The sequence below is a fragment of the Nothoprocta perdicaria genome, unplaced genomic scaffold, assembly GCF_003342845.1.
Source record: "Nothoprocta perdicaria isolate Ctin4 unplaced genomic scaffold, notPer1 scaffold_16, whole genome shotgun sequence".
In the NCBI taxonomy this organism is placed as follows: domain Eukaryota; kingdom Metazoa; phylum Chordata; class Aves; order Tinamiformes; family Tinamidae; genus Nothoprocta; species Nothoprocta perdicaria.
The window spans coordinates 1193958-1216280 of record NW_020454760.1 but is presented as its reverse complement, the minus strand read 5'-3'; the positions used below and the strand labels follow the sequence as shown (position 1 = coordinate 1216280).

The following is a 22323-nucleotide window of genomic DNA, read 5'->3' as shown; positions in this document are numbered from 1 at the left end:
GCTGTCCACAGTTTTACAAAGGCAAATTTTTTTTTTTTTTTTTTAATTTTAAAAAGTCATGCAACATATAATGAGCCTAGAGAGATAAAAGTTTTACTGACAAGTCCAAGTTCAATTTTAAAGCAAAAGAGACCTCACTCATCTCAAACAACTCAGTAAGTCAACTAGCACTCTAGAAAGAGAGGAAAGGTTTTAAAAATCAAGCCGAACACCAAATCCGAGCGATGACCTTGAAGTCCATTCCTGTCTTCCAACACTTCACTTGTATCCATAATTACTGGTATTTACCTCATGATTCAATATGTATTTTGTAAGTTCAAAAGCCTACGCATTTATAGGCATTAAGCAAAAAGCTTTTCTCAAACAAACAMACACATTGGCCATAAGACTAAATATAACAAAACAAAGCTTGAAAAGCAAATTACTGAAGAGTTTAAAAACCAGTGATGTGCGTATTTTATGATTTGTTACAAATCGTGCAACTTGAGCAATAAATGTATTTCATCACTGTGGATGAACATGATGGCAACAAATAATCAAAATATGACTGAGTAGAATCAAAAAATTAGGAGAACAGGAGAAAAATACTGCCTGTTATCATTCAAACACTGTTATCTGAAAGGCGAGATGCCAAAGGGGATAAATCAATTTAAAAAACAATCAAAACGGGATATTTGCCAAAGCAGTATGCACACCTATCATAAAACAGAGCTTTAATTTCTGCTCATCTCAGTTTCCTTACCTTATTATTTTCTATTTTTTCTTCCAAGACTTACAGAGAAAATATTTTTTCCTATCAGTAATCTTGTTTATTAAAGAACTAACTAAACGAAAACTCCATGAATCAAATGTTGACTCTAAACTGTGGAGAAATTCCCATAAGCAAATATTTTTAGTACTCTGCCAGTATGACTAATTCAATTAACACCAGCCAGGAAAAAAAAAAAAGAAAAAAAAAGATTATGTAAAGCTATAAAGTTATGTAAACATAAAGGAAAAAAAAGGAAAGAAACACAGGTTAGGGCACTTCCTTCCTTCCAGGTAAGTCCTGCATATTTGGACTTCTGGATTTCAAATACTGCCAAGAAGGTCTGACGACAGCCAGGGCAGCATCCGAAGAGCTTGCAAGGGAGAGAGCACCCCAAGGACCTCCCACCCAGCAAGTGCAGCCCAGGAGCAGTTTGAGGCCCTTTGGGGCATTTTGAGGCTATTAGGGGCAGTTACAGGTGGTTTGAGGGAGCTGTGTGGACCCACCCTGCCCAAAGGCAGTTTGGAGGGCCCCAAGTAGCCCTGCCCTCAGGACACAAATTTAGCATGAAATGAAACAAACAAACAAACAAAAGTCTAAATACCACAAGTCCTTCCTTACCCTTCTTTTTCCTCTATTCAGATTCAAGCTCTTCCCAGGAGCAGCAGAGAACTCTGCCAAGCAACAGCAGTGACCAGAGGCTGGRGCTGTCTGGGGTGGGGAAGGAGCATTCTCCTGAAATCACTTTCCAGAAGCTTCATGATAATGCAAATCAGCTGGTCTGGGAGTCTTGAAAATCTTGTAACAAAGAAACACCTGCCTGTCCTTTCCTTTGAGCTCAAGAAAGTAACCCTCCCCTCAAACACCTGGCTCTGGAATGTGCATTAACACTATAAAAATATAAATTTAAATAAATTTAATGCAAAATCATAGATTAAGTTCATAGCCAATACAGTTAATTAGGCTGTTTTTCTTTTCTTTTTTCCCTCAAAACTAATACATCATGACAACCTACATGCGGGAGATGTGACTTCATCTGACTGAAAAAGCAGGTTTCTGAGCAAACCTCACATCTTCGATAAAAAGCATGCCTCAAGTTTTCCTTCATTCTGATTAATTTAAAATTCAAGATCATGCGGAGCAAATCTAAACTCCTTTTCACCAACACGCACTGAGTTAAAATAAAGTTCCACATTCATTTCATTTGGGCTGCAGTATTAATTTATAATAAAAGCAACATGCTTTAACTTRCAAGCTAAACGTCCATATAGATATGCCCTGAAACCCCAGGCAAGAGCAGGATTAGTGCATAGCAGAGACTGGTGGTTTTGCCCAGGTCTGCTATAGTCACAAACTAATAACAATTTTACAGTTCTCCAGTTCTTCTAAGTTAACCTGAAAGCCCTCCACTAGCAACATTTCCAGAAGCATAAGAGCAAAGTGAATTTACATTGCTCTAATTTTGACGGGAAGAAGTAAGAACAGTATGGTGAACAATTTCCCTGRCTTCTTTTGAGCTCACTGAGCTTTGTAATATCCCCAAAAACTTGGCCCTAGCCATGAATTTCATCCATGGAAGAGCTGCAGAATCAACAACCTGTTTTTTCCCAGTTGAATCTTCAACCTTAATGTTATTTTTGTTCCCATATACTGATTGGAGCAAACCCAAGGATGTTCTGAACAACATGCGGCACATTAYTTTTAAAATAATCATGCAGAGGTTGGTAGAGTTGCCCTTTTTTATGTTTTTAATTATTATTTTAAACATAAGGGTAACATCTGTTCTAGCAAGGCTGCCAGGCAGCAGACTGAACTGATGTGGTGGTCTGCAACRAGTTAGGCCAGTTGGTATGTAATTTTGATAGAGTAACAATATATTCCTACTGCTCACATACATCCTTACTCAGCAGCTTGTTTCTTAAGATTCTCCATAGCAAACAAATTGGTGCAGGCAGTGTAGCAACAAGCAGCTACTCAACTTGCGCCCTTTTATGTCCAGAGGCACTCGATTTCTCTGCATCTCTCCCCCTATCTGAACACGTTTGTTTCAAACCTGGGCAGATGACACTTCCAATCCCACGGGCAGGGTCTCCGCAGCCGCTCYGCTGCCCAGGCTGCCCTGGCACCCACCTGCGGGAAGCCATGAGATGAAGAGACAGAGCTTGGCAAAAGGCACCGTTTTTGCTTCATGAATTATTCACACAGAAAAATACAGGCTTGGGGCTTTTGTACCTAAAATTGCAGCAATGCAACGACAATGGCCACCACTTGCCTCTGTGGTCCTTCTTCCAAATAAGAAACTTAACAAGGGCCAAACACCAGCATTTTATTTCACGGCATGGKGCAACTAACTGGAATTTTTCAGTATCCTTGATCTCTCTCCCTCAACAGCACAGATTCACAAACAACCAGACAGGAATAACAGAGTCTCAGCTTTGTGCTTGTTTCTGAGGCCAGGTGCAAATCCAACATGATTATGTCTTTCACCTGTGAGGCTTAAGATATACACATAGGCAGAGATTACATTTAAGAGGCTGATCTTCAAGATGCATCATAAACCTGTATGTGTAGTGACCTATATAAACACACATGTACAAAAGTTGGGGAAAACGGTAAAGTGCAAGATGGGAAGTGCACATCAAGTGTCAAACTAAGCCAGCTTTGCATTACTTTTAATCTTCACTTACTTAGGATTGCTGCCACCCTGCTTTTCTTGTTTATGTCTGAGTTCAACTAAAGCAAAAGTGAATTTTTGAAGGCTTTTTTCGCTTTAACACATCTTTGAAAAACTAATGAATATATAAATTTGAAGAAGGGAACAGCAATCCTACAGTTTAAACATAARAGAGTATCTTACATAACAACAATCTGTAACAAAATGGCTTACAAAGAATAGCATTTCTAATTCCTTCAGATAAGCATAGCATTCTTGACTACTTAAAACTTTCTTGAACAGTATTTTAAGGTAAGCACAAACATTCACCATCTTACATTCACTGTGCAAATTAGCAACCTGTTGGAAAGAAAATGGAAGACTTTGTTTCAGGTCTGGATTTTATCTCGTTCTTTTCTGATGATGACCTTCCATCAAGATGTAATCAGTATGGCCATTTTGGCCTCGGTCTTCCCAAAGCCTGTTTGATGTGTTTTACAGTAAATCATTTATGGAAAACTTAATTTCTTGGAACTGATAACRCGGGTAGCTAGATATGGATCCTTTCATTTAAAAGTTTGCTTTACAATTTAATCAGCCTTGCCACTAGCTTGAAAGTAATGTGGGATGGTTGTAAATTGGAATGAAAAATACATTTAGACAAAAATGAGATTATCGCTTTTATCAGAAATACTGCGTCACTCTATATCAAGTTTAACTGTAATGTCCTCTCTCTCCATACTCACCATGTACTTTTGGGGGGAAGATTACTCCTTTGTAAGCAAACCCCAGCTGTGTTCGGGGGTTGAATCATCCCATTATATTCACTCCACTGAGTGGGCTCACCTCCACCCTAGAGCACGGGCGCTCCTGCCAGTGTGCATRAAGCAAGGACAGAAACAATAATATTTCAATACATTTCCCTATTCCTAAGCTCCCTAACAAGCATTTTATGAATGATCTGATGTGACACTCAAAGATACTYCAGCAACAAGCAGGGAGCCGGGCAGGATTTACCCTTCTCCAGTTTTTCATCGTGCCATAAAATTCCAATAGTTTGCATATAGGTGCATTTTTCTCAAAAATATTTCCAGGCTGCATTCCCATGTACTGAGTCTGGACACTTTTCCCAGTGCCTGATGCTGTCTGGCATTTCAGTTTTTCAGAAATAGCCTATCTGATATGTTGTAACAACGAATCAGACATTGATTTAAAAGCTTATGCTACGTTCTCCTAGGCGCCAGTTTTCTCGGCCACCTGCTCCACTCCTGCTTTGGCCAGGCCCAAGGCTGGATGTGCCCCGGGGCCCGGCAGAGCGGGGGCAGCTCCCCGCGCTGCGCAGCGCGGTCAGACCGCGGGGCTCCGTCACTGCCCCCCTGCCTGGCCCAAAGAAGGGTGTTTAATTAATCCCCTGCCTCCTGCCCTGCCTTCCTCGCTGCCGTTCACCCACCAGTGCAGGGCAGCTCTCAGGTAAGGCCCAGGGCAAGCTGCAACACAAGGGCCCTATTTAGGCAGGTCTGACAAACTACCAGCTTTCTTTTAAGATATTTGATCACTATAATGTTTACACACAAAAACCCAAAGTGAACATGTGAAAGCCAGTGAAAAGCTATTATTTACAAAGAACAATCACACATTTATCCTTCTTCTAGCACATAACTCCCAGTATTGGCATTTGGCAGTGTATGGTTTTTAACGGCCACAAAAGATTTGGATCAACTGCGACGGAAGGCAGAGATTACGTATGGGAACCCCGGAGAAGTAACAGCTGCCTAAAAAAGTCATATGGGAACTGTTTTTATTCATGTTTCTTTTTCTGTGCATACTTCCACATTTGATAGTTCCATTTTGTATTCAATGTACTTTCTTGTTTTATCCTTGTGGAAAATCTGATTCCTTATGATTATGATAAAGAACGATTTAACTGGTAAAAGAAGGCATCTATGCAAAGGAGAGTGATATAATAAAATGTTATTTAAGTAACATAGAAATGCATAATATGCAGTATGCTAACTGATAACTGAATAGGTTCTCGTTACATGTATATGATTTGAGACTTGAAGCTTAATAAATGAACTGACAGCTTATCTCACTTAGGCCATTTTTATAGAGGAACTAATTTTTTCAAGAAAACCATTAGCTGCCAAAGCAATGAGACTTTTATACTTGATAAGGATGTTTAAAGACACACAAAGACAACGTTCATCTCTCATGTGTGCAATGTCTGCAGGCGCCTGTGCAGGCACGCAAGCGGTCAGGGCCGCGCGGTGCTGCTGCTGCGCGGCCAGGCGCGGTGCAGGGGCGCCCGCCCGCACTGCCACAGCAGCGCTGCCCGGCCCGGCCCGGCCGCCCTCACGCCGCCGCATGAACCGAATCCTGCCCCAGCGACTCAAATTCCAGTTCCTAAGATGTTTTCATTGTCAATGCCAGATTTGTACACATATGCTTTTGAAATTTGTTTTACAATACAGTTTCTTCAGTAACATATTTCTTACCTTAAACTTAGAAGTCGTAAAGTTTTACAGCTGATACTACTGCAGTCTAGAGAAATTCAAGGACGGGTGTATTCAAATTATCTGCCAAATTCTCTTAGTGAGATCCTGATAAAGTCATTTAGCTCCTCCATCTGTTATTTTTCTGTCTCTAATATGTAGATAATACTCATTTACATCACAGAGGAAAAGATACATTAAAACATTAAAGAGGTCATGTGTATAAATGTGTTTATATGCAAATATGCATATACAGTTTTAAACTGTATAATGCCAGAGCTTGAGAATCAAAAAGTGAAAAATGAAGAGCTTGGTATTCCAAGGGGAAGATAGTACAAAATGGTGTACTAATGATATAAATGGTGAAAAAAATCACTTTGACTTAAACAATGCAAATTCACTACTACTTACACTTTAAAGGATATTAAATAAATACATATGTGTGTTGAAGAGAGAAAATTGCTCTTTCTTTCACTTGGTAGTGTTTATATAAAAATTAGTAGTACCTATATAAAACAGAAAATTGAGTTCAGATGTTGGTTTTTATGCTGTAATGCTGTCATTTCTCACAAGTGCACAAATAAGATTGCTATTCCCCAAAGTCACTAATGAAGTCTTATGAATTGTTATTCATAATCTCAGTAGAGTTATTTATTTGAATCAATTTTGAGAAACATTTGGGCTTCCTTAAGGATATTCAGCATTAGAAATATACATTTCTAATGATTGGAGGAGAGCTAGCATTGTAGAGCAATGGATTATACTCGGAGCAAAAATTCAAATGCAAGTAATGATGAGATCAATGGCTGTGCTGCAGGTTATAGTTCAAACAGGAACAAGAAGCCAAGGAGAAATATGAAGTGGCAAATGGCTATTAATAACGATCTGGAAATGATGAAGAAGAGGGGCCATTACTACTTGAGTCAGTATTAATCCTCTCCAGCCCCTCCTGCTAAACTGAAAGGCCATCTTTAAACAGCCTCTCTCACTGACTAAATCAATCTTTTTAGTGCTTCATTTCCAATTTGCTTTTGCTTCAAGCTTTCTCTCTCTTTTCTCTCCAGGCTCTGCTCACATCTTCTGTCTGGCTAAGAAAGGGAGTCCCAAATGACACCTACCCTTCTTCCTCAAGTGTCTCCATGTTATCTCGTCCTGGCAGGTATCTTCTCTGATGATGTTTCCCTTCCTCCTAAAACACTCTCCAACTCAAAGTAAATGTGCCTAGAAAGAGTGATGGCAAGTAATACCAAGCACTGCACTATGTAAAACACGATCAGACTCAGAGCTTTATACTTTGGAATTATTGTCTCATTCTTCATCCTCCTAAGGAATCTATCTCCTTTCGGTACAGTTTGCCATGATCAATTGAATTCTTAAAGTGCTGACTGCATGGCAAATCTGATGTGCAGTGTACACAGGATTCATTAACAAGCAGAAGCTGACCTGAATTTGTTGCATGTCAATGGCCTGACATACCTCTTTATATGCAAAAAAGGAAGATAACCACACTAAATACATAACTTGCAGGCTACATTTTTACTTTGTTTTACATTTTGAATAGTTCTTGTTRGTCACAGGTATATCTGGGATAGTATCAGGTTGTACTCATGGGAGATGCTAAATTGGACAATGTAATTAAGGAAAATTCTGTATATAAAAGACTAAAAACTTATACATCTGTTGAAGGTAGTTAAGCTACTTCACTATTATCTATTATTAAGCTACTATCACTGAGAGACCAAAACATATTATCTGTATTGACTTGTTGTCAGTTGCCACAATTTGCAAATGGAAAATTATTACTTCAAAAATCCAGGATATACTTCAACCTTGCAGCTACCTTTATTATAAATCAAAGGTTACTCAAGGGGCTAAGAGGGTTTTTTTGCCAAATATGATATATGCTCTGACAATGCCACACTTGTTGGAATACCAACAATCACATCCTTGAGCCCTTATGACCAATTACTCTTCATGTTTTTCCTCTAATTAATTTAGCCTGGCAACCTTTCCATCTCCAAGTCACAGTGCCCAAGACTTTACAATAAGTCATATTGATGTAATGACAGTGCTTATCTTTGTTCTAAAACCATTCCCCCAAGCCCTATATTTGATCATGAAAAGCAAAAGTTGAGAGGGTAATTCATTTTTTCCCACTTGGGCTTAGATTTAGCTACCCAGAAAATGTTCTCTCAGGCTGTTCTAAATATGGTTCTTAGTTAAAATAATGTGACTCTTTGTCTGATCATGTATTTGTCACATACTTCGCCTTTGAATACTTCAGATTTTGTACTTCCCTGATCCTGTCTCCAGATCACTASTTTCCTTTATATGACTGTTATTTCCATATTTTGAGCTGTCATTACGACTCTTGCTAGAATAATTTCCGTCACTATTCCAATGGAATAATACTCTTTTCTATAATTCAGCAAATAATGAAATTCCATACCACAATACACAAGCCTATAGATGAAAGGTATGTGTTAAACTTTAAAAACAAACTGGTAACCATCTTTGTTTCTGTAATAAACATACATAGCCAAAAGTAGCTATTCCATCTCATCGCTGAGTTGAAGAAAAGGCCGAGATATGTCTCATCTGTCAATCACAGCTGTCCTCTTTGTCCCACAAAACAAACACTGAAGGGGTCTTCTGCAATAATTCTAACATTTGCATATATATATACATATATGCAGGCAAGACAGATATATATATCAATGCAAGACAGACAAGAATAGAAGCTATAAAGCTACATAATTTTATGCTCTTTACTTAAAATTACAAGTTAAATTGGCAGCAAATTCCACAAAGAGAAGGTGAAGACCATGGTCAATATCACTCAGGCAGCCCCTGACCTAGCAGAACTGCACAAGTCGCATCAGCTCTTTGTACATTTACGTATGATGGTGGGTTAAGCAGCCTAGTGTCCAAATCGATGTTTCATTTCCATACGTAGACTCGCTCGCACTCTTGCTTTTGGCAACCACGGTCACAACCCTGCAACTGGCGGCATGGAGACGCAGTCATCTGTATGCACACTGACGGTAACAGGGTCAGGCCCTTACCTAGCGGAGAATTTTCTTCTACGGATTAGCCATCATACACAACATGATATATATAGATTGACTAGTCAGAAAGAAACAGGCAGAGCATATCTTGAATGGAGAGCAATTCATAATGACACAGAAATGTTCAGATGAGCAAAGGACATATCTGCAAATAAGCAAGGATGTAGCAGGAAAAATCCCATACTCAAACCAGATGCTTATACACCTGTTTATGATCACATACTAAAGAGAAAAGCAGCTTAAGTACTAATGATACCCAAATTACATCTTTCTCATCTTTAATGTTTATGATTCCTAGCTTCTTTTTAAGAAAAAGGACAATGCTAAAGCTTAGCCAAGAGCATTCTACTTTAGGAAACACTTTTTGAAGATAACAAGAACCACAAAGGTTTTGCTTTGAAACTTGTCTGAATATGCACAATGCTAAAAGGAATGTATTTTACTTTTCATGCTAGAGAGATCATTGAAATCTCTCCAGAAAATCAAACAAAACTACAGAATATGATTTTATCTCGGTTTGTTTATGTGTAGTGCAGACCTGAGAACCATGGAAAAGAGCTGCATCTGCTGCAAATGAATGCAGTTATACCATAGCTGTAGGGTGTTCTGTTGGGAGAACACTTGCTGAAGCAGGGAAAGCTCAGAAGCTGAAGACAAACATTTCCATAACTAAGAATAAAATATACTCAAACAAAAACCAGTAAGATGCCTGTGCTTCAATTCAGTCGTTACATTACCCACGGCCAGAGTCTGCTTTCTGTCGCTGACTTGCTTTAATGTCAAAGAACGCCCTGCTCAGCATTAATGAATGGCAAATCTGGGATCTCCAGCTTTGGAGGCAAGTGGCACCTGGTGCCCGTGGCGGTAGAGGAGGCGCTCAGGGCTCCGCACGGGCAGCGAGGAACCCRCAGCTCCATGGAGGCAGCCAGGAGGCAATCTGACAGACACACTCGGTTGTACTCCARACCATTTACTTGGCTCCTGAACAGCTTCTGTGCTTGCACAAATAGGACCCTTTAGTGSATTATTAGCCCCTGGAGCAAAAAAAGATTTGCACTTCTCCAAAATACAATTTCTGTAATACAGAATTTTGGTACAGTTCCAAGCTACAGTAAGCATGCAGTCTATCTCTCAGGGTAAGCCACTGATTTGGCTTTGTTTTTCTTCCTCCTAGTTTGAAAATGCCTTTTCCCCGTTTCCCAGGGAAATATGAATAATTGACTAAGAAAGCCTAAAATTTATGTTCCCAAATGCCCAAGTTAAAAGAATGTCTTTCTTGGATATCTGCTATGCTTAATTTTGGTTTTCTTCGGGAGTAACACAAATGCAGAAAACAGAGAAAAGAGAATAAACTAGAGAAAGAGTACAGGGCTACTTTAGAGAGAGATACTTTCAATGAGTTTTGAAATTTTTTAGGAAGTACGACTGTAAATTGCAGGATTGACTGCAGTGTAACTTCATCTCATTTATTACTGGAGAAGACAGAAAAATACTGCATCAAAGAAATCTTTAGTGAAACAGCATTATTTGCAAGAGCCTCAAGAGGCAGAAAACTAATAAAATTTTGCAAAGCACTCAAAAGTGCTAATTGCTTTTTTAGTGCATCTTACAGAAGGGTGGCATTATAGGGCATCTAAGTGTGAAGAACCTAGAAAGGAGCTATACTTTCTGCATGCTTCTGGAAAAGATTTTTCAAAAGACACTTATTTCAAGGAACAGCTTGAGTATCATACACTTTAGCTGCAATTTTGTGATGATGCTTCTGTCATTCCTCCTGATGCTAATGAATAAATGTTATTTGATTACAGCAATTGGAGGATTGAGATCAAGTTTCACCTGTAAAGAATGTGCTATGCTTTTATAGAAACAAAGGACAGAAGAAATGAACTGGCTCAGAGATCTCCTTAAAAGCCACAGAAGCTGGAACCTCGAGTTCAAATTCATCCTGAGGGGGCAAAAGGGACACTGTTCTTATCACTTGATTTGAGCTGGCAAAATCAGACCAATTTTAATAAACAAGTGACTAAAGAAAATATGCCTCATTACCACCCCGAACTAAACACCCTTTGACAAACCAGCAGGCTCCAGGGTAGAGATCACTTAGCACAGGGAACAGCATTCCTCCTAGAAGCTTCCCTCCGGGACTTCCTCTGAGACGAGGCACGTGCCCCGGTGGCTGCACCACAGCTACAGAGCTTCACTTTGCAGGGCTCGGTGCCCTACCTTACGTGCACGCTGTGGCCAGTGCTGGGACACTGCCACAGCTATTTAACCTTTCCCACAGGTGCCCAGCAACTGCAGCTCCAGCTGATTTTAATGGAGCACATAAATGCTCAGTACCTTAGAAAATACAAGACACTTAGGTTCCTCTCCATAGATTTAGATGTCCAAACATAATAGTACCAGTAGGATTTGTTTCTGTTATTGAAATACTCAGATACGGGGGAAAGAAAGCAATCCCCAGGAATACAAAAACAAGCCAGAAAAAAGGCACATGCTGCAAAAATGAAGACGATTTTTTACCCTCAGTCCACAGGTTATCCAGCAGTGATATATCAGCAGTATAATCTTAATTAGCTAGTAAATGTTTTTAGAGAATGTCTAGACTTTCTTCTGCCTTGATATAAAATTGGCTTTAAAAGAAATATATAAAAAGCAATGAAAAGTCAATGAAAAGCTGTCAAAAAGCTTCCTGCTGCTTCACATCTGCATCCTTCACTCTTCTTAAAACATGATCTTTCATATAAGTAAAATCTTTCATTTCTTTAAGCAGAAAAGCTGCCACATTTTRAATAGCTACATACCGGGCTCCCAGTCGGCTTCCTGACTTGCCAATGCAGAACTTACCATGAAGACATTTACCCTACAAAGCTCTGATCAACGCAGTTCAACAGGGGCCTTCATCTAACTGGTCTGGAGGAAGCAGAATTATTAGAAATAATCAAACCTCTGAGTATAGCCAAGTATGAAGAGGTTCAGTCATGCTAGCTTTGAAAAGGCCTTTTTACAGATACACTAGTATTCTTAATGGTAAAACGCAGGGGTTTAGGTAGGGGAGACATCATTTCACATCACAGCTAGAATTTCAACAGCTGAAAAAAACTRCTTTTGACACTTGCACGACTGGAAGAGCCAGCAGGATAAGACCCACTTGGCCTCTGGGTTAATGCAGCAGCAGATATTCCAAGCAGTAGTGGGCAAATGTGCCAAGCTGGTAGCACAGTCAGAAAGGCAGGAGTGATCCTAGCCTCTTTCTGTTCTGCTCTAGTTGAATTTTAGGGGTATTCTGGGGGAAGTTCATGGACAGAGGGACAGGTTTGAGCCCAAAGGAAAACCCTAGGGGTATTTGCAAAGAAACAACCAAGTATTTTGAGTAAAAAGTACTAGGCTTGAAAAGGAACTACATTAAAATAGAGAATAAAATTAATTAAAGGGGGATTAGACWTATGGATTAGTGAAATTAGGGGGAGGAAAAATACATTTAGAGAATTAAAACAGAATTTGCATTTAATCAGTATTTAAAGAGAGTTCTTTTCTTGATTGCAAGTCAAGATAGCAACCGCCAGACCTTTGCATCTGAGTAAAATCTTAAAGGCTCGCTGGAAGCTCTTTTATCTTTTAGTTTTCACAGAGGGCCTCTTCCTTTCTAATTCTAGAACTAGGACATTAGCAGGAATGTACCTGTACCAAAAAAGCAACATGTACTCAGGATAGGATTAGTTCTGAGAGCTGTGCCTCTATCAGCAGTGTGTTTATCATCAGTGAGTTTAATTAAAATAAACAGACACTGCTAGAAGTTTCTGCCTCACTGGGGTGAGGGTTGCAACGCTCAGGCTCAAAAAGAACATCACTGCCCTAAGCTGTTAGTTTTGCTGGCAGGTCCTGTGTCAGCAATATGTCTTACCTTGCAGTTTTCACTTCCACGGCTCACAGAGCAGAGTCACCATAAGAACATGACACTCAGATTCACAAAATAGCACCAAGACATATTGACACATGAAAGCTCGAGCTAAGGAAAAGGGAAACGACCAGAGTTGCTACCAGACTCATACGAGGCTGCTGAAGAGTGTGAGAAGTGGATCTGCTCTTTGAAATTCTGCATCAGACTACATTTGCTTAAAGCAAGCAAGCTGCCTGGCTCAGGGAGGAAAATGGAGCCCCTAATGACATCACCCTGCAACAGATTTTCCTGCAAGTCAGACACATTTCCCAGGTTGCAAAGACTATGTACATGTCTAACCCTAAGCAGAACATCTTTCCTTAAATCAAATCTGGAATGCAGATGCCTCCTCGCTTTGTCATACTTGGGCTCTAGCAACCAGGCAGCAATCTAGCAAAGTGCTGCCATTTATCATTAGGGGTGCTGCCCTCATTAGAGTTGTGTTTTAACAAAAACTGACAAATTGTTAAAATATTTTCATTAGTTTCCATTATAAGATCAAGCTAGAGAGTATCCTGACACCTTCTAGGTACAAAAGCCTGATTCTGAAAACACCAACARGAAAAGAGACAGAGTTGCCTGCTATATAAACTGTGTAGATAGATCTTCTCAATGGCCTGGCTCTACATGTAAGCCACTTAAAATACAATATTACTGTTTGCATTTTCAGCTACAGTATCTAGTTGAATTACTGCACTACAGTAAAAGTTTGGGTGTTTCACACATAAACAGATTTCCCACGAACATGTAAGGAAGAAACAAAATCAACTTGGATCCTAATTTATAACATACTCTCCGTGATTTTGCAAAATGGTGCACATACACRAAGTTGGAGGGACTTCTTCCTCTGGCTGATCTTTTGCCTACACAAACAAGTCCGTAGGAGGAGGCCTCCGAGCTGCTGAAGCCTGACTAGTGAGGAGGGAGTATTTTCAGCATGCCAGTGAGTTTAGCAGCAACACAGGAATGCCACCTTCCACGAGCCTGAAGGGTTCGAGACGTTTGTCGCTCTTCTCTGTTGTTGGAGGTGGCAGAAGGAAAAAAGAGGCAGGAAAGGAGCTTCCCAGAAGACGCATCTTAGAATTATTTATGTGCTGCTACTCCCCGATGGCTGAGAATGACGCTCTTTGTTTTATCACAAAGTGAAAAGGGACAGTGAAGAAAAGAAGGTATGAGATGAGATGGTATTTTGTTTTTCCTCCTGGGAAACAGGTTTTCAGCACCAGAAATCGGAATGACTTACTGCAATTGATTATATATTACCCTAAGATGCAGAACTGCTTTTAGAACTGGTCCAGTGTGATTTATCAACTAAGTCATCCTATTTTGTAAAACAGACTATATCCCATGGGAAAAGCTCGGCATATTTCATGTAATGCCGATTTGCCACTGGGAAAGTCAGAATGAGAACATGTGGGCTTCCCCGGCAAGAGATTTYCCTGAAATTCCTTTTAGTCCTCTAGGAAAGCTGACAAGACACTCTGCACAGCACAGACCACCAGCACTCCACAGGGCTGGGGGAGGCAGGAGCCGGTTTCTGGATCTCCACGCCTTTTTTGGGTAGACTGGGAGGCAAGCGAAAGGCCTAGGGAAGAGCAGAGGCATTCAGGTCCAACAGCCCAGGAATCCCAGTCACTGTCCCCTGGCAGGAAGAATGGCCTTTGGAAAGGATCTCTGTCTTTTCTTCTAGAAGTTTCTAATCTTCAAATTCAAAGTCCATTTTGTTTCAGAAAGTACTCATTTTTTGGTGAAACAAATGTCATTTTCTAAACCACCCYCCACAGCAAATCTTTCTTATTCACAGACTTCTCTCCAACTCCCAGCACTTCCAGCAGATTCCAGTGCATGGCTTTTCATCTCATCCTCCCCTGACACTTCCACTCATGTCATTTCCACAGACCTCTTCCTTCCTTTCTGGTCCAGTAAAGCTGAATTCTCTGCTTTCCCCTTACTCCTGCCTCTCCCCAAAACAGTATCTACTTTTGTACCTCAGGACAACCTTCTCACACTTCCCTAAGCAAAGTGACATACTTTTTGTCCCCTCTCCTAACATCTCTACCACAGTTTTCTACAAGTTTCTGTTCTTCCCTGCAAGTGATGGATGCAGAACAAACACCTGTAAATGCTCGAGCTTCTCAGGTTCTGCTCTGCAGTGCTCCATATCTTCCTCGAGGGGCACATACTACCTTTAAGATGCAGAACATCTTGCAACAGCAAGCAACAAAATGAGGTGGAATGGAGACTGGGTGAATAATTTACTGAATCTGCATTATACCATCCTCTCTGCTTCTGTCACGGGACATGCACAGAGCAAAACAAAATCTTTTCATGATGGTGTCCTAATTTACTGGCAAGAATTAAGGAGCAGCAATATGTTTTTTTTCTGATTTATAGTAACATAGACTTAATCATATCACTTTCTTGCAACTAACCCACATGATACATATCACATAACTATGAAAAGCATGTTTTATTAAATTTGGGGTCACATTTTTAAAGGATGTGAGAAGCTATTTGTTTAGTAACAAGAATTTTCTATTTCAATTTTATTCTGTTCCTTGAAAAATAATTTCTAAATGTTCAATAAGTGCCATAACAAGGCAGTAATTTGTCACTAAAGCCACTAATGCTGTAACTGCAACAAAAGTCTGTTACAATGATTCAATACCAAAATTCTTTTTCGCCAAGAAATCAGATGTATGAGATCAGTCAAGAGGATAGAGTGCAAGTTTCTGCACGTAGTATCAGCATGGAGCTGGCCTAAAATTTCACATAAGCAGGCACTAAGGTAATCATCATATAATATCTTTACCGCCTGTCTTCTCCCCAAACTCTGTTTTATTGATTTTTCATAAGTCTTTTTGAGAAGCAAGAATTACTCTCTGACTTCTGCTAGCTGAATCACCAAGTCATAATGCTGTTCAGTGAGACAGGCTTTGCTGCCGAGGCGCTGGCAGGGAAGGAGCTAGACCATGTGCTCTTAATTCCCATCAACTTCAGTGCTTTCCTGAATAAGATCATAAGCCTATAAATCTACACCACATTTTTCTTTTCAAATGATGACAAAAGATAGGAAAATACATATACCGTACACATATCAATGCTGAGATTCATTCGTTTTAATTTTTACTGCTATCGAAGCCAAGCATCTAACATGTTCCACCCWGTGTCATCAAGAAGTCAGAAGTTCAACCAACATCTCAACGGCATCACTCATTTGCTCCCTTAACTGGCATGACCTCTCCTCAGTCATGCAAAAAAAAGCCAAAGCAAGACAGACCAAAGCCTAAAGATGCACAGAGTGTCACAGACTGACTTTGCAGAGCTATGCTTTTGTCTTGCAYGCTATTTACTCTTTTCCACTATCGGAAGGGTGCTATTAAGGTCTTAGTATAATCCAGAACAGGAGGATAAAGTCCAATGCATCTTCTAGCAGATCACTTACAGTTAAAATAAAACTCTACTGTAAATGTTTTTTGGCAAGGTATAAAATGAATCTCCATTAATGTAAGTTATATTGTCAGCCAAGGAGACATAAAGCGTTTTCAACAAACAGGATCTTCTGTGTTCTACACAGATGTGACATGATTTCATTTGGGAATGCTGAATACACTAGAAATAATACTAATATTGCATTTATATCTCCTAAAAACAACAATAACAAGATCTCACAAAAGACTTTGTCTTAGTCTTATCCCTAACAACTGAACATAAATATTGCTTGTGTGAAAACTACTGAACATGACAGACTGCAACAGACAGTGCCTAAGTTGCTGGAACTTCAGAAAGCAATTTTTCTCAATGACTTTTTTTTTTTTTTTTGAAATGACAGAACAGTTGTTATTTGACAAAATATAGGAMGGAAAGTAAAACAGTGTTTTCGCATTTAATATAACATCACTGAATACAAAAAAGGACAGTTGCACAAATGTTTCAGAAAACCAAAAGGAAAAATGGAATCCTCTTCAAGTGCTTAGATATAAACTGTATTCCATCATATTTATGTATTTTATTGCATTTGATCCAGAGCATTGCCTTGGCAAGAAATAAAAAGGTTGTTTGTTATTATATCCAAAGGCCATCACAACCAACTGCCGGGAAGTCGCTGTCCCCTGACATCAACAGCATTCAGATATCAGCTCTTGGACTTCACTGGAGTAACAGGGTGAAGTCAGCAACTACTTTCACCTTCCTTTCTTGCTCTTGGGCTTCTTTAAAGACAGAGATTTATAATAAAGTAACTGTAATAAGTACTTCAAAAACAGTAAGTTTTTGTAAGTAAGTAAGTAAGTAAGTAAGTAAGAAGTAAGACTTCAATTTATCAGGAATAAAAAAGGGCAGAAATTGCTATTTGGCCATAGGAATGGTATGTTGTTTAAGTTATACAGACAGAATACTCCTCTTCTTTCCATTCTTAAAATACTAATATTTTGTACAACTCCTCCATAGCAGTGGTTTTACTCTCTTTCGTTATCCAGCAATGATTTGTGATCATGGGATTCCCAACAACAGGGTAAACAGATTCTGTTACAAAACTGCAGGTTGAGGGTCATGGCAGGCAGCGATGCGCCCACCAAAATGCTGCACGCCTCCCTGAGAGGTGACTGAGCAGTTCTGGGTTTTAAACAGTGTCAACTTCCATTGTAGGTAAGTACCAAATCGGAAATCACATTACAGCATACTACACTGAGGCTTTCACAGAAAGCACTAGGAGATGACTCAGATAATGAAAAAACTGAATCAAAAGATACAGATCTTTTCACAAGTCAGAGATCAGAGCAACTGATAAGGCTTTGGGAAGAGCTGCCATACTTGCACATTTACATGGTCAAAGACATCTAAAACGGCGTAACACAGTYTCTTCCACAGATACCCATAGAAAATAATTTCTAAAATGTAACTGTGTGCACCTAACTTTGCACAGAAAACAAGATATTAGGTTTTTACTAAATAATATACAGATTAATAATATGCAAAAAAGCCAGTTCACCTGATTCAGTGTCACTTGAAATCTGTTAGGTGAAACAGTGAAGTATCTCATGGGCAGGACGTGCATGCATGTATGTACAGATGTTCTTTTACTGGAAAATACAAAGCTGGAAACAAGTTTAAAAAGAAATTCAAGCTTAAGCTAAAGGACAGGGCAGAAATACTTGTTCAGTATCATTGCTGGCAGCAGGATTCAAACTTTCAGATTCCTTCTTCRTCCAGCAATGGGTAAAGAAAGAGCAATGGACAGCTCTCAGGTGAGCGTCTCCTCCCTCTGAACAGCAACAGCTCCAGCCCYTGCAGTTTGCAGCACTAGGCCCTGCTAGCTGAAGACAGCTGGTTTGAAGCTTACTTAGCAGACCTCTACACAGCACTTTAAATTCATAAAAGAAGAAGAATTAAAGAAATGGGTCTAGCAAAAAAAGTATTTTTTGTAGGGATGTATTACCTGAGGGGAAAAAAAAAAGGCAAAGAAGATAAAGAGACTGTTGCAAGTGTTGTGCCTCCTATGTTCAAGTGGATTAAAGTTTATTCTGCTTTCTCATTCCATCAAGGTGATGGTAACCTTTTAACAAATGTGACACCACAACTAAAAGTCTTTAGTAGAAATTTCAGCAGATACAATAATCCTATCAGCACACTGGTACAAGAAGAATTTAAATCCTTTTTCCCATGTTTTTATCTAATGCACAAAGACGACATACTTTTCTGTAATTTTTATCTGCAGTCCTTCCAAAGGGTTGAGAAAAACATCGTCTAGAATAATCCTAGTTTGCAGCTTATGATACTATCTAACGGGAGCAAAGCCTGGCGCAGACACTACTCCCTGCAAGAGAGTGGGGTTAGTTTGTGCAAGCAAACACAACTCTGCTCAAGATCAGCCTTGCCAAAGGCAAAGACTTACTCATGAGGTGGCATTTTAGACAAAAGAGAGGTGGAAAGCAGAAGGCAGAGGTGAAAATAAGAGGAGCAGATCTTGGCAGTTTCCTACATTGTACTGCAGCCTGTTGCCTAAGCAAGTCTGCACAAGCTGAAAAGCAGCCACTGTGCTTATCTGTGAAACTGCGCAGTTTGGGGAGAGAAAAAGATGAATAAATGCATGCTGGATCTTTCATCTGTCTGTTAGGAAGCATCTAAGTGGTCTTTCACTAATGACTTGAATATATATATTTCTTACAGACAGCAATTAACCTTCTGGTACAGATTAATCTCTTAAAAAAATCAAAGATGAAGTCATCTTTGAAATTCAAGCATTCAGTAGTTTCATTAATAATCTGAAATTGTCCTTCAGATATTCCATAATTAGAACATTCTCCTAATTTATTAATCCCAGACTGCAGAGCATGTTTCAAGTCTTCATCTCCCGTTACAATGACATATTCAAACTAGCTTGAAGTACTCATAATAAAAGTCACTTTGTGAAGAATTATTAACTCAAAGGATCAGGCAAAGTCTTTATAAACTAGAAGTATACTTAAAAGCTAAGCATGGATATCTTTTTCTACTCACCCTTACAATTCCTAAGATCAGGGCTTAAACAGAAATAAATCTGGATAAAACATGGACTTTGGGATAATTAGCTTGCTACAGATTTGAGGCCAAAGATGATCAATGTGCTAGTACCTATGGACTAAATCTTCTTTTCTGCCAAAATACACTGATTACAAGACACAGGGCAAGCGTCCGAGAGCTAATGATGACTGCTTATTTCCAGTATGGCCAAACTTTGACTAATTACTCCGCTCCAGGCTTGTTCCTGTTCCCGGCAGTAAATCCTCAAGGACAGCGTATTTAAGAAGTAGCCTAACGACCTCTGCTTTGACATCCCTCCCCGGTCTCTTCCTCAACTTGATTCTTCTGCTAGTTAAAAGGAGGGCACCTGGGGCAGGCGGCGTGTGAGTTATGAAACGTGTACAGCCAGGAAAACTCTCCAAMAGCAGGTTGTACCTTCCTGTCACTACCTGGGCAGCACAAAGAGGAAGGAGACATGGCTAAACACAAAGCAAGAGCTCTGCTCTACACGCCTCGTTCACATATTTTCACCWGGCTACAGAGATTTTTCTGTCACGACTTTTGGACTATTTATTTGCATACTGGGCTCCTGAGTTCATGAGTACATGAACTATCAATGTGTCTGCACGTACACATTGGTTTCTGCAAAGAGACTTTTCTGTTTCTAACCGYAGCCTTTCTGGGCTGACATCTGATCTGAGCAGGCACCTGTTTCAGCACACGCAGCAGGCAACTTGTGCCCAGGACCAAATCACAAAATCTAAATGGACAACTCTTTAAACGTAACACAAGTGCTCTTGATGAATACTGAATGCTTTAGCTCACTGGAAAATGGAGTAAGCTCTATATTTTTATTAAGTAATTCTTCTATCTTCCATTTTCTCCAGTTCACTACAGAATACCCTGGGTATGCCTTGTAAGTTAGAAAAGAGATAATCCTTCCAACCTCAYTAATTTTCAGAGAAAAAAAATGGTATATTTGACTAGGGAAACACTTCCTTGCACTGTGCGTGTGTGTACGCGCTTCCCAACGGATTGGAGCCGGGGCCAGAGTGCAGCGTCCAGCCCCTCGCACGGTCACAGCATYGGGGCCGCGACCTCCCTCCGCTCCCTCGAGGTCACTGTGTTATGAGGACAGCACAACATACGCTGCCACGTGCAGCTGCTTTTGTGAAGATGTTTTTATATTACACACCTCAGTCAGGCCACGTATATTTGGCCCCATTAAATACGCTCAACACTTCAAGTGCATTGCCCACAGTAAAAGCCTTCTCTCCTTTTACCAGTGATGACACAGACTGCTCTTGACCGCTCCAATATAGTTTTTAAATTGGCAGATCAAAGCTATAAGCTTTGCCACAGCTACGAGCCCCCAAATTTACAGCTGTTTCTGGCTTCTCTAGAAGGTTCCTACAGACTCCGCGACTGCAGTAACCACCTAACAGTCTCATTAATCAAATACCCAAATAAAATACACTGCGGGTAGTGCCCCTCGGAGGGGTGACCTGGTCTCCCGCGCACCCTGCGGTGACACARGGTCAAGAGGCCACCCCAGTATTACTGTACGCTTCCTACTGCCAATGCTCTGGGAAATCACGTCACAGCAGCTCCCAGCTGTCACCCAGAGCACGCCCAGCTCTCCGTGACACAAGAGACACATCATGCAGCATGGCACACTCACCAGCTGTGCCCTCTTCCATGAGCTTCTTTGCATTTATGTTGACTACATACAGAAGTGCCACTCATGTAGTTCTAGAGAAAGTTTTAAAATGATGCAGGATTATGTCAGTAGAATTTGTCCTTGACATGTGAACATCTTGTATCATTTTGCAACAGTGGATATTTGCAAATAAAGCTAATTTAAAATTATAATGAATGCTGGCATTTTGTCACTTCCTGTGGTATTAAATCCAAAAGCATTTTCTTTAATACCACATAAATATGCATTCAAACGAACAGAAAAAATTATGCAAATATAGGTTCCTTCTGTAATATCAACATAATGAAACAATCCAGATTTTCCTTCCTAAAGCTCCTCGCTTGAAGCACGACTATCCTCTGTTGTCACTTCTTGGCTTATGCCGACAAACAGGACAGAGGCAGCTTCCCGTGGCAGTTTGGGAACAAGCCGACAGGCGCCTCCTTGCTGAACACGCAGACAACTTGCACGAGCACCGCGTACCCCGCGGGACCGGACGAAAGGGAAACCTCACATGGCTGCTTCAAAGAAATGTCTGTCCCATTCGAGTTCTGATTCTGAGAGGCACTTATTAATTTGGCTASTGAATTGTGTAATTTACTAAGTGAATTATAGTTTGAGTTACACCATTTACATTCAATATAATGCCAGGACAGCTACAGGCTGTTAGATCCATGAATTCCATTTGCAGAACACAAGAGAGCTTATTCTTATAAAATGATGTGTTCATGATTCGCTGTAACATGTCAGGATATATTGTGCATTTATGGAGATAGGCTTGGATGAGTGACATCTTCTGATTATTTTTCCTCGCTAGCAAAAGAATCAATTTCAAATATTTCAATTTACAAACCTTAATGATTCTGGATTGCAAATTAGCTTGTCATGGGTTTATATCTGTATTCCCTGAAGTGCCATCTGAAGTCCTCCTACGTTCTAGTGTCTCCAGGGAAATTTAGAGCTACTTTACCCTGAAGAGTAAGTTAGCAGCACAAGGATATGACTGTGCAGCGGGGACTGTTATGCAACCCTGACGAGGCAGCCACACCTCTCAGGCAAGCTGCTCTGCTTCCTACCGCCACAGGAAAACAAACTGCGGAATTAGGGACTTCTGTCAGATCACTTGTGATGGTTCAGTGGCCAAGCCTGACCCAATGTAAGTCGTTGCATTTCCCTGTGTGTCAGGAACATCACTAACAGATGAGCAAGATCACCTGACACT

The 22323-nt window shown here is 40.1% G+C and overlaps 1 protein-coding gene across 3 annotated transcripts in view; it reads right to left on the bottom strand.

The window, feature by feature from the left end:
* Positions 1-22323, bottom strand: part of GRM7 (glutamate metabotropic receptor 7) — a 252643-nt gene that overhangs the window by 138860 nt on the left and 91460 nt on the right. The gene's annotated exons all lie outside the window — the stretch shown is intronic.